The following is a 13,579-nucleotide window of genomic DNA, read 5'->3' as shown; positions in this document are numbered from 1 at the left end:
CCTGAAAATCAATCCTTCCAAGACCCAGGCAATCATGGTAGGTTGTACCACTCTCTCCTTCCAGCTCCTGGATTTCTCCCTTACTGTCTGCGCCCGTCCTGTCCGCCTCACCCCCACCCTCAGCTACCTTGGCCTCACCATTGACCGTCACCTCACCTGGATCCCTCATCTCTGCTCCATCTGATCCAAAGCCAACAACCGCTTCCGACTCCTCAAACTCCTCTCTGGCCGGACATGGGGGTTGCACCCCTCTACCATCCTCCACACCTACAAATCCTTAATCCGTCCCATCCTCTGTTATGCCAGTCCGGCCTGGATATCTGCCCCCCCCCACACAAATTCTATAAGTCCCTCCAGATCCTTGAGCGTCATGCACTCAGCCTCGCCTTCCGTATACGCCTCACGTCCCCCACGCGGATCCTCTATGAGCTCATTCCTTTCCCCCATCTGCTCCTATTCCTCGAACATATCCACGTCCTCTACACCTCCCGCCGCCTTGATCCCCCTCATCCCCTGGTTGCTCCTCTCCTCTCCCATCCCCGCCCCCTGCCACGTCTTCACTGTTGTGTCCCCCCTACCCTCCATCTCTACACCCTTCATCTCCTTTCCCAAGGTGGCTTCCATCAACTCCCCCTCCCGGATAATGCCCTCTCTCCCTCCATTTATCCCTCCTATCAACTCTGATCCTCACTCCCCCTCCTTTCCTCTGTCCTTTTCCCAGGCATCCTCTTTTTTCCCCACATCCCCTCTCTCTGCCCCCTTCTCTCCCCCGAGTCCTTTTGCATTTCCCTCCTCTGCCTCCTCTCATTCCCTCTCACGTCTGCCCTGCCCCTCTCCCCCTTTATTAGTCCTCTCCCTCCTTGGTTCCCCCCCTTTTCGTTTTTTTCCTTCCTCCCTCCTTGTTCTTCCCCTCCTCCAGGTCCCCCCCCCCCCATCTGCCTTTGGCTCAGGAGTGTCATCTTTGTGCCGCCATTTTCGTGCAGTGTTTTACAGTGAGTGTTTTACAGTGAGTGTTCCGTGTTGTGTTTTTTGGTAAGTGTTGCGAACGGCCATCATACTGTCGCTGGGTATGCTTTTTATCTCTTGCGAACAGAAACCAGACTGTCGCGATGTTTTTTAATTGTGTGTGTACTATGTTACTTGTCTGATTCCTGTATCTTTTATTAACATTGCCAACCCCTTTTGCTTTCTGTTTTAACTTTCCGCATTTTTCCGCCATTTTACACTTTACATCACCGTTTTATCGCCTGTTTTTCTTGATTGTTCTCTTCTTCCGTTTTTTCAAAAAAAAGTCTGTAGGCTGTAGAGCATCGTACTAAGCTGCTGCTAGCCCGCCCCCTTCGGAGGGAATTGAAAATCAATAAAGGAAAAAAAAATTGCACTAGTTTAGACTCTTAACAAGATCTGACTGAGTTTATGCAGACTTTGTCAGACTACCTAATTTAACTCATCGTCTGCAAAAGTCTGGGATTATTCTTAATATCGGCAGCTAAGTACAGTAGAAACCTGATACCAACGGCCTTGCCGCAGTGGTAACACCAGTTCCCGCCATATCACCGAAGTGAAGTGTTCGATATTGCAATGCCTGTGTTGTTCTGATTACAATGAAAAGTTCCTTTACGCATGCATGTCCAGAGGAACAGGCACTGCGGCGACCACAGCCATTACGAAACGCATCAAATGAATTCTACCATCAGCTGTAGAATGGTATGACAACAATGAAAATTTGTACCACACCAGGACTCGAACGCGGATTTCCCGCTTATCGCGAGCGGTTGCCTTACCATTTGGCTAGCCATGCACGAGTCATGCACGAGTCACGGCCAGCCCCAAACTTCAATGTGTCATCAACCATGCGTCTACTATCTGTACTCGTGCATCCATTATGTATAAGCGACTTTCAAGTACTACGTCTGACTTGTACGGGAATATACCAGGGTAATCCCAAAAGTAACGTCTCCTATTTTTCTTATAAGCACATAGACGTGTTTATTTCTACAATGGTTTACCTCAGTTTACAGCTTGAACATTTAGCTATTTTTTGACATAATCACCATTTCTGTCGATACATTTTTGTAGACGCTGTGGCAGTTTTTGTATGCCCATGTCATACCAGCACGCCGCCATGCAGTTCAGAACTTTCACGTCGTCGTCGGAGCTGAATCGCTTTCCGTCCAAATGTTCTTTTAACCTAGGGAACAGGTGATAGTCACTGGGCGCCAAGGCAGGACAATAGGGTGGGTGGGTGATTATGTTCCACTGAAACTGTTGCAGGAGAGCAACGGTTTGCCGAGCGATGTGTGGGCGAGCGTTGTCATGGAGAATGTGTACGCCCTTGCTCAACATTCCTTTTCTTGGGTTCTGAAATGCCCGTTTGAGGTTTTTCAGAGTCTCACAGTACCTGTCTGTGTTAATTGTGCTCCCAGCGATTCAGCTCCGACGACGAGGTCAAAGAAGAGGTTCATAACTTTCTGAACAGCATGGCGGCGAGCTGGTATGACATGGGCATACAAAAACTGCCACAGTGTGTACAAAAATGCATCGACAGCAATGGTGATTATGTCGAAAAATTGCTAAATGTTCAAGCTGTAAACTGATGTAAACAATTGTAGAAATAAATAGATCTATGTACTTATAAAAAATAGACCTTACTTTTGGAATTATCCTCGCACATTATGGATGTATGAGTACAAGTCATAGATGCATGGTTGACGACATATGGAAGTTTGACTCCGACCGTGAGTCGTGCACCGATAGCCCAATAGTAAGGCGACCGTTCGCGGTAATCGGGAAATACGGGTTAGAGTCCCGGTCTGGCACAAATTTTCATTGTCATAATACCATCCTACAGCTGATGGTAGTTCTTATTCGCATTTGCGAATTCGTTTGATGTGAGGTGTTGTCGGACTTGGCTAGTATCTTCCGAGCGCTGTTGGCAAGCGGGTTGCTCTCAGCTCTTGTGAGTCAGGTTGAGGAGCTACCTGACTGAGAAGTAGCGGCTCCGATAACGGAAACTGGCAACGGCCATGAGAGTGATGTAATGACCACACGCGCCTCCCTATTCGCATCTAGTCACGCCTATAGTCTGAGGATGACACGGTGGTCGGTCAGTACCGTTAGGGTCTTCCGAGACCTATTCGGACGGAGACTGGATTGGAGGAACTTGATAGTTCGGTATGCTCGGGGTTCTGTCAGTGCCGGATTATTTTTGAAAGCCTGTTTTATAAAATGGGACATAAGCAAAAACTATAGTTTCCACGCGCAAGAGAAAATAACTGTTATTTATTAAATAATAACAGGAAAGATTACATAAAAAATTAGAAGTATTATTACTTTTAACATTTTTGAAAGGTGGCTGTCAACAGCCGTTAAGTTATATATAAAATGCAAATTGGAACCACCATCTGCTTTTATTTTAAACCAAATATCAACCGGTTTCAGTCTTGGACCATCTTCACGGATAAGGGTTAAAATGGTTTAAGCCACCACATTATAGCCGGCCGCGGTGGTCTCGCGGTTCTAGGCGCACAGTCCGGAACCGTGCGACTGCTACGGTCGCAGGTTCGAATCCTGCCTCGGGCATGGATGTGTGTGATGTCCTTAGGTTAGTTAGGTTTAAGTAGTTCTAAGTTCTAGGGGACTTATGACCACAGCAGTTGAGTCCCATAGTGCTCAGAGCCATTTGAACCATTTTTGAACCACCACATTATATTAGTCTTTACTTAAATAATGTGTAGTGCATGCCATGAATATCGATATACGGCGCAGGACTTTTAGAAGTAAACATACGAATACTCAATGTACACAGAGCAGCACTGAAATATTCGTATGCTTGCTTTTAGAAGTCCTGTACTGCATATTGCTATTCATTGCATGCACTACTCATTATTTAAGTAATGATTAATGTAATTCGGTGGCTTAAATCATTTTAAGCCTTATTCATGAAGATGGTCCAAGATTGAAATCGGTTGATATTTGGGTTGAAAATAAAAGCGGTTGATGGTTCAAATACGCATTTTATATATTATTATCTTTTTGTAGAATCCAAACTGAGTTAAAAGTCAAATGAGGTTTAAAGTTTTAGAAACTTTCAGCATTTATAAATAATTATTTGTTCGCCAGTTACGAAGTAGCATTGATTTGAAAAGTCAAGATCAAGCTAATTAATAAAAACTGTTACCAGGAATGTGACGTAGTTTAATTGACGTTACTGTCTTTAGGAATGACACAGAGATCTGACGTCGTCGAGAGCGTGGAATAAGCAGGACTGATATCTAGTACTAATGGTTAAGCTGAGTTTTTGAGTTCCCTGTGACACTGTAGAAATGCTAACCTGTTTCTCGGATTGAGCTATTTTTTGACAAAAATTATTTTTTTATGATGAGCAGATTCATAGCTTCAGAAGCGCTGTATTGTCGACGACTCTCAGCGAATTTAACAAAAGCGTTTAAGACGTCTGAAGTCTCAGCCCTAGTGATGTGAGTTGTAGGAGTTGTGTCACTCAGTTTCTGGTGCCTTCTGTGAGTTGAAAATATCTTGTACTATCACACATCGTCAGTCATATCTTCTACAGTAGCTTAATTTCTGACAATAAAGTCGCTCATGGAGGCAGATAATTGTCACGACGAGGCGTCGTGCTGAACAATGAAGGGCAGCTCGTCGTGTACTACAGCAAAATAGGAGATTGGCATAGATATGATATGCGAGTTGCCGAATTGGGGCAGCAATCATTAAAACGAACGCGTTTTTCGTTGCGGCGAGATTTTTCACAAAATTTCAAACAGCAACTTCCTCCTCCCAGTGCGAAAATATTCTGTTCATGCCCACTCACATGATCATCATAATGAATGAAGAGAAATCAGACTCGCACGCAAAGATTTAGGTGTTCGTTCTTCCCGTGAGCTGTCGAAGGAAGGCGGTTAGAGAACGCTCTGCCACGCACTTCAGTATGAATGCCAAATTAGTCCTGTAGATGTACGATTCTGCTCCTAATTCGTGTGATGAGGTATTTCTTTTCAATTCGACCCAGATGGCACTAAGAATGGTTTTAGCTCCTACACAACTTTTGCTCTAAACTGAGATACCTCCCAATATCGTGTAGTACCTCCTTTTGCCGCATGCAGCGCATAAACTCAATGTTGCATGGAGTCAACAAATCGTCGGAAGTCCCTGCAGAAGTACTGAGCCGAGCTGCCTCAACATCTGCCCGTAATTGTAAAAGTGTTGCCGGTGCAGGCTTTTGTGCACGGATTAACCTCTCGATTGCGTCCCATAGATATTTGATAGGTTGCTGAATCATTCGCTCCAACTGTCCAGATTGTTCTTCAAACTAATCGCGAAGAATTGTGGTCCGATGACATGGCGTATTGCCATCCATAAAACTTCCGTCGTTATTTGGGAACACGAAATCCATGAATGGCTGCAAATGGTCTCCAAGTAGCCGAACGTAACCATTTCCAGTCAATGGTCGGTTCAATTCGACTAGATGACACAGTCCATTACATGTAAACACAGCCCACACCATTACTGAGCCACCACCAGCTTGCACAATGCCTTGTTGACAACTTGAGTCCGTGGTTTCGTAGGGTCTGCGTCATGTTTCAGTTCTCTTGTCAGTTCTTACCAACTGAAATCGGGACTCATCTCACGAAGCCGCGGTTTCCAAGTCCTCCAGGGTCCAACCGATATGGTCATGAGCCAACGAGAGAAGCTCCAGGCGACGTCGTGCTGTTAGCAAAGACACTCTCTTCGATTGTCTGCTGCCATAGCCTATTAATGTCACGTTTCGCCGTGTTGTCGTAACGGATACGTTCGTCGTACGTCCAACATTGAAATCTGCGATTATTTCACGCAGTGTTGCTTGTGTGTCACCACCGACAGCTCTACCCAAACGCCGCTGATTTCAAGCGATCAGTGATGGCAGTCAGCCATTGCGTAATCCGTGGTGAGAGATAATGCCTGAAATTTGGTGCTGTCGGCGCACTCCTGTCACTGTGGGTCTCGGAATATTGAATTCCCTAACGATTTCCGAAATGGAATGTCCTATGTGTTTAGCTCCAACTACCATTCCGCGTTTAGGGTCTACTAATTCCCGTCGTGTGGCCAGAACCACATCGGAAACCTTTTCACATAAATCACGTCGGGACAAGTCACAGCTGCGCCAAAGCGCTACCCTTTTATGCCTTTTGTACTCAATGCTACCCCCGTATGTATAAGTTCATATCGCTGTCCCATGACTTTTCTCATCTGAGTGTATCACGTGTGGGTGACTGCAATCAACGGACTTTATCTAACGATATCAGATGATTTATGATTATCTATCTGGCGAAGTGTAGTCTCCGGGATGCAACAGTTTCTTGCCACACAATCTAAATGAATTCACCAGCTTCTACAGATTTAGGTTCAATGACAAGTTAAAGCAGATGCAAGAAGCTGTGTCTTGCTTGTAACGGAACACAGTAAAGGATGTGATACATGGCACGCCGTAAATAATACACGGTCCAAATCGAAGAAATTGTGGAACACGTTTCAAAGGAGTAAAAGCGATTTCTCAACTTGATGTAGAATCATTTAGAACGTACTGAAGGTTAGGACATATGAACACTTCTAATAAATCACATCACTGACAACAGGCCGTCTAGTGCGAAAGTAGCAGCACTACAACGTACGACGTTTGTCTCTAGTTTGAGAAACATCGAACCCATATTTACTTAAAGTTTAATCTGAAATAAGAAATAACACTAAAAAATGTACGAGAGTTAAATACAGTCTTTACACGCTGAACTTCTGGAAGGGAACGATCTATTGATACGTAATCAGCATGGTTTCAGAAAACATCGTTCTTGTGCAACGCAGCTAGCTCTTTATTCGCACGAAGTAATGGCCGCTATCGACAGGGGATCTCAAGTTGATTCCGTATTTCTAGATTTCCGGAAAGCTTTTGACACCGTTCCTCACAAGCGACTTCTAATCAAGCTGCGGGTCTATGGGGTATCGTCTCAGTTGTGCGACTGGATTCGTGATTTCCTGTCAGGAAGGTCGCAGTTCGTAGTAATAGACGGCAAATCATCGAGTAAAACTGAAGTGATATCAGGTGTTCCCCAGGGAAGCGTCCTGGGACCTCTGCTGTTCCTGATCTATATAAATGAGCTGGGTGACAATCTGAGCAGTTCTCTTAGGTTGTTCGCAGATGATGCTGTAATTTACCGTCTAGAAAGGTCATCCGAAGACCAGTATCAGGTGCAAAGCGATTTAGAAAAGATTGCTGTAGGTGTGGCAGGTGGCAGTTGACGCTAAATAACGAAAAGTGTGAGGTGATCCACATGAGTTCCAAAAGAAATCCGTTGGAATTCGATTACTCGATAAATAGTACAATTCTCAAGGCTGTCAATTCAACTAAGTACCTGGGTGTTAAAATTACGAACAACTTCAGTTGGAAAGATCACATAGATAATATTGTGGGGAAGGCGAGCCAAAGGTTGCGTTTCATTGGCAGGACACTTAGAAGAAGCAACAAGTCCACTAAAGAGACAGCTTACACTACACTCGTTCGTCCTCTGTTAGAATATTGCTGCGCGGTGTGGGATCCTTACCAGGTGGGATTGACGGAGGACATCGAAAGGGTGCAAAAAAGGGCAGCTCGTTTTGTATTATCACGTAGTAGGGGAGAGAGTGTGGCAGATATGATACGCGAATTGGGATGGAAGTCATTACAGCAAAGACGTTTTTCGTCGCGGCGATATCTACACTCCTGGAAATGGAAAAAAGAACACATTGACACCGGTGTGTCAGACCCACCATACTTGCTCCGGACACTGCGAGAGGGCTGTACAAGCAATGATCACACGCACGGCACAGCGGACACACCAGGAACCGCGGTGTTGGCCGTCGAATGGCGCTAGCTGCGCAGCATTAGTGCACCGCCGCCGTCAGTGTCAGCCAGTTTGCCGTGGCATACGGAGCTCCATCGCAGTCTGTAACACTGGTAGCATGCCGCGACAGCGTGGACGTGAACCGTATGTGCAGTTGACGGACTTTGAGCGAGGGCGTATAGTGGGCATGCGGGAGGCCGGGTGGACGTACCCCCAAATTGCTCAACACGTGGGGCGTGAGGTCTCCACAGTACATCGATGTTGTCGCCAGTGGTCGGCGGAAGGTGCACGTGCCCGTCGACCTGGGACCGGACCGCAGCGACGCACGGATGCATGCCAAGACCGTAGGATCCTACGCAGTGCCGTAGGGGACCGCACCGCCACTTCCCAGCAAATTAGGGACACTGTTGCTCCTGGGGTATCGGCGAGGACCATTCGCAACCGTCTCCATGAAGCTGGGCTACGGTCCCGCACACCGTTAGGCCGTCTTCCGCTCACGCCCCAACATCGTGCAGCCCGCCTCCGGTGGTGTCGCGACAGGCGTGAATGGAGGGACGAATGGAGACGTGTCGTCTTCAGCGATGAGAGTCGCTTCTGCCTTGGTGCCAATGATGGTCGTATGCGTGTTTGGCGCCGTGCAGGTGAGCGCCACAATCAGGACTGCATACGACCGAGGCACACAGGGCCAACACCCGGCATCATGGTGTGGGGAGCGATCTCCTACACTGGCCGTACACCACTGGTGATCGTCGAGGGGACACTGAATAGTGCATGGTACATCCAAACCGTCATCGAACCCATCGTTCTACCATTCCTAGACCGGCAAGGGAACTTGCTGTTCCAACAGGACAATGCACGTCCGCATGTATCCCGTGCCACCCAACGTGCTCTAGAAGGTGTAAGTCAACTACCCTGGCCAGCAAGACAGCAAGATCTCCGGATCTGTCCCCCATTGAGCATGTTTGGGACTGGATGAAGCGTCGTCTCACGCGGTCTGCACGTCCAGCACGAACGCTGGTCCAACTGAGGCGCCAGGTGGAAATGGCATGGCAAGCCGTTCCACAGGACTACATCCAACATCTCTACGATCGTCTCCATGGGAGAATAGCAGCCTGCATTGCTGCGAAAGGTGGATATACACTGTACTAGTGCCGACATTGTGCATGCTCTGTTGCCTGTGTCTATGTGCCTGTGGTTCTGTCAGTGTGATCATGTGATGTATCTGACCCCAGGAATGTGTCAATAAAGTTTCCCCTTCCTGGGACAATGAATTCACGGTGTTCTTATTTCAATTTCCAGGAGTGTATTTACGAAATTTCAGTCACCAACTTTCTCTTCCGAATGCGAAAATATTTTGTTGAGCCCAACCTACATAGGTAGGAATGATCATCTAAATAAAATAAGAGAAATCAGAGCTCGAACAGAAAGGTTTAGGTGTTCGTTTTTCCCGCGCGCTGTTCGGGATTGGAATGGTAGGGAGATAGTATGATTGTGGTTCGTTGAACTCTCTGCCAAGCACTTAAATGTGAATTGCAGAGTAGTAATGTAGATGTAGATGTAGATGTAGTACGTAGTTTATCGTATTTTATAATCCGTAGCAACGTTGTTTTCAGGCCCGAGTGTCATGTAATCTGCTAAGCCATCTAGTGAGGACGTTTTTGAATTTATGGGGGTTTCAATACTTCATATGTGGGAAATCCCGAAGTTTTCTAGTTGTGCCGTGCCTTATATCGTCTTTCAGTGTTATAATCGTCTTCTGTTTTAGTTTAAAATAGCACGGACGTTTTGATGATTTGACGGCAATGATGAAAGAATTAAAAAAAATAAGATACTGTTTCCCGTATTTGCAAAATGATTCAACGTGCCCAGACACACTTCGTTCTAGATTTATCACAAAAATTTGAGAAAACTGACGAGTTGATAAACGAGCGAAATTCCTGAAAAACGCTACATGTACATGATTATCCTGCAGTTCACAATTAAGTGCCCGGCAGAGGGTTTATTGAACCATCTTTCAGCTATTTCTCTACCGTCCCACTCTCGAACTGCGCGCGGGAAAAACGAGCTCTTAAACCTTTCCGTGCGAGCTCTGATTTCTCTTACATTATGTGTTAATTGAAGGGATCACTGCTGTCAGCTGCAGCGGGACATTAAGCGGAATCAGCGGCGATGAGCGAAAACGTGTACCTGACCAGGATTCGGCTGCTTATTAGGCATGTGTGTTAATCACTATATCACTCGCGTCATGGCAATTGCGCGGACAACTCGGCGCGCCCCACAGTCGATCGACATTCCTACCGAGCGCCACTTGCAAGCAGTCCCTGTCCATTGACTCTATGTTCGCCACACTCAGGAGATGGGACGTATTTGTGCATCCGCGCTGAAGGAGGTGGGTGCATTGCCAAGCTAGGCGTATGGAATTGTATTCATGTAATGCTCTTATATTATGATGATGATCGGTCCTGCCTGTGTAGATGTGCGTTAAAAAAATGTTTTCACACTCTGAGAAGAGAGTTGGTGACTGAAATTTCATGAGGAGCTCCTGCCGCAACGAAAAACGTCTTTGTTTCAATTATTGGCATCCCAACTGGCGTATCATGCTCGATACTCTCTCCCCTATTTTGCGATAGTACAAAACTTCCTGCCCTTCTTTCAGCGTTTTCAATGTCCTCCGTCAATCTTAACTGATGTAGATCCCGCATCGCACATCAAGACTCGAAATGAGGGCAGACGAGTGCAGAGTAAGCAGCGTCTTTAGTAGGTCTGTTGTATTTTTTAAGCGTTCTGCCAATAAATCGCAATCTTCGATTTACTTTCCCCAAAACATTATCTATGTCATCGTTCCAATTTAAGTTACTCAGAACCGTAATCCCTAGGTATTTTGTTGAATTTACGGGCTTTAAATTTTTGAGATTTATCGTGTAACCGAAATTTAGCGGATTACTTTTAGCACTCATGTGGATGCCTTCACACTTCTCCTTATTTAGAGTCAATTGCCAGTTTCCGCCCAATACAGATGTCTTGCTTAAATCGATTTTGATCATCTGATCGCTTTATAAGACGGTAAATGACAACAATCTAAGAGGGCTGCTGAGATTGTATCCTCTGTCCTTTATGTAGATTGGGAGCAGCAGAGGGCCTGTAACACTTCCATGTTTCTTCCGCCAAATATTGTTTCTGGTTTACTCGATGACTTTCCTTCAGTTACTACGAACTGTGATGTTTCTGACAGGAAATCACGAATCCAGTCGCGCACCTGAGATCATACTCGATATGCGTGCAATTTGATTAGAAATCGCTTGTGAGTAACGGTATCGAAAGCCTTCTGGTAATCTAAAAATATGCAGTGAATTTGACTCCACTGTCGATAGCGCTCATTATTTCGTGAGAGCAAAGAGCTAGTTATGTAAAACAAGAACGATATTTTCTGAATCTGTACTGACTGTCTGTCAATAAATCCTTTTCTTCGAGGAAACTCATAACGTTCGAACACAGTATATGTTCCAAAATCCTAATCCAAATAGACGTTAGCTATACGGGTGTGTAATTCAGCGGGTTACTTCTATTTCCGTTCTTGGAAATGGCTCTGAGCACTATGCATCTTAACTTCGGAGGTCATCAGTCGCCTAGAACTTAGAACTAATTAAACCTAACTAACCTAAGGACATCAAACACATCCATGCCCGAGGCAGGATTCGAACCTGCGACCGGAGCGGTCGCTCGGCTCCAGACTGTAGCGCCTAGAACCGCACGGCCACTCCGGCCGGCTCCATTCTTGGATATTGATGTGACTTGTGGAACTTTCCAGTCTTTAGGTACGGATCTTTCGACGAGTTAACGGTTGTACTCGTATATGAAATCTAAGTATGGAGCTACACCGAGGATATCCACATCTCAGATACATTGGCAGTTATTCTCGATTCGAATTGTGCAATATTTACTACGTCCTTTTTAGTGGAGGAATTTCGAAAACTGTGTTTAGTAACTCTGCTTTAGTAGAATTGTAATCCGTAACTTCACCATTGTTATCGCACAGTGGAGGTATTGATTGCGACTTTCTGCTGGTGTACTTTACACACGACCAGAATCTCTTTGGATTTTCTGCTAGATCCTGAGACGACGTTTCATTGTGGATAGTATTAAAAGCATCTCGCACTGAAGTTAGCGCTAAATTTCGAACTTGTGTAAAACTTCGCCAATCTTGTGAGATTTGGGTTCTTTTAAATTTAGCACGTTTTTTTCGTTGCTGCTGCAACAGTGTTCTGACCTGATTTGTGTACCACCTCTTATTAACTTGTTTGATATATATCTCTTAATTTTATCTTTAAATCACGTCTGGTCAACGCTTATATAGTTTGATTGGAAGGAGTCGTGACTGTCTCTTCAGAGGAAAGTATCAAGCGAATTTTTATCTGCTTTTTTAAATAGATTTATTTTGCATTTATTGTTAGGGGGTTTGGATGTTACGGTATTCAGTCTATCTACGACAAACTTGTGGTCCCCCCCCCCTCCCTGTATCTGTAATCATGCTCCCTATTTGCTCGCAATTATTGGTTGCTAAGAGTCAATTATATTTTGAGAACCATTTGCACTTCAAGTAGGATCCTGAAGTAATTGTTCAAAATAATCTTGTGATAAGGCGTTCCGAACAATTTCAGACGACTTTCTATGCCTACCACAGACTTTAAACATGTAGTTTCACCAATATATCGAGGGTAGATCGAAGTCACCAGCAACTGTAATTGTATGAGTGAGGTACTTATTTGAAATGAGACTGTTCTTTCGACTATTCAGCAACTATATAATCTGAGACGGGTGTCAGTAAAAGGAATCAATTATTAATTTGTTCCGCTTTCCAAGTATAACCATTACCCATACTAACTCACAGGAACTATCTACTACAATTTGACTACAAAGTATGACAGCAATAAACACTCCGCTACCAACAGTATATAATCTATTATTTCTCAGCACAGTTAGGTCCTTTGTAAAAATGTCATCTGAACTTATTTTCGGTTTTAACCGGCTTTCCATAACTATAAGGAACTGAGTTTCAGTGCTTTCTATTAGCGCTTGGAGCCCTTCTTCCTTTCCAACACAGTTACGATTTACAGCTGCAATACAGATTGTTGCTAGGTCGACCGTTCTGTGCTTGTCCTTCACCCCTTTAGACTGACTTCCTTTCTGTAGTTTCCTGAGACTCTCTAGCCTATAAGATCGTCCAGTGTCCTCCACACAGCCCCCGCTACCCGTATGGCGCTTCATGTGTGTAGTGGATTTCTTAAGTGGAACCCAGAAACCCACCACCCTATGGAACATGTCGAGGAATCTGCAGCCCAATCGGCCGCAGAACCGCCTGAGCCACTGATTCAGACCCTACACTCGTCTCGGTAGCGAAAGATCGAAGTCGGTTCTATCGACGATGTTACGGATGGTAAGCTCCGCCTTCATCACGCAAGTATGACTGGCAGTCTTTACCCACTTCAGCTAGCCGCCCGAAATCAGAGACAATCTCCTCGGTTGCAAAGCGACTCTCATCGTTAGTTACGACAGGAGCCACCACCTGCAGTAGGCTACAAACTGTGCCCTTCACCTGATGAGGAAGCAGCCATTTTACATCTGGAATGACTCCTATCGGTACGCGCAGAGAGTGCACGCTCGATTCCTTACCCTCCTTGCTAGCCATACTCCTAAGGCGCCCCACTATC

The sequence above is a fragment of the Schistocerca nitens genome, chromosome 8 (assembly GCF_023898315.1).
Source record: "Schistocerca nitens isolate TAMUIC-IGC-003100 chromosome 8, iqSchNite1.1, whole genome shotgun sequence".
Taxonomy (NCBI): domain Eukaryota; kingdom Metazoa; phylum Arthropoda; class Insecta; order Orthoptera; family Acrididae; genus Schistocerca; species Schistocerca nitens.
The sequence above is the reverse complement of the archived record's forward strand: the minus strand, read 5'-3'. Positions refer to the sequence as shown.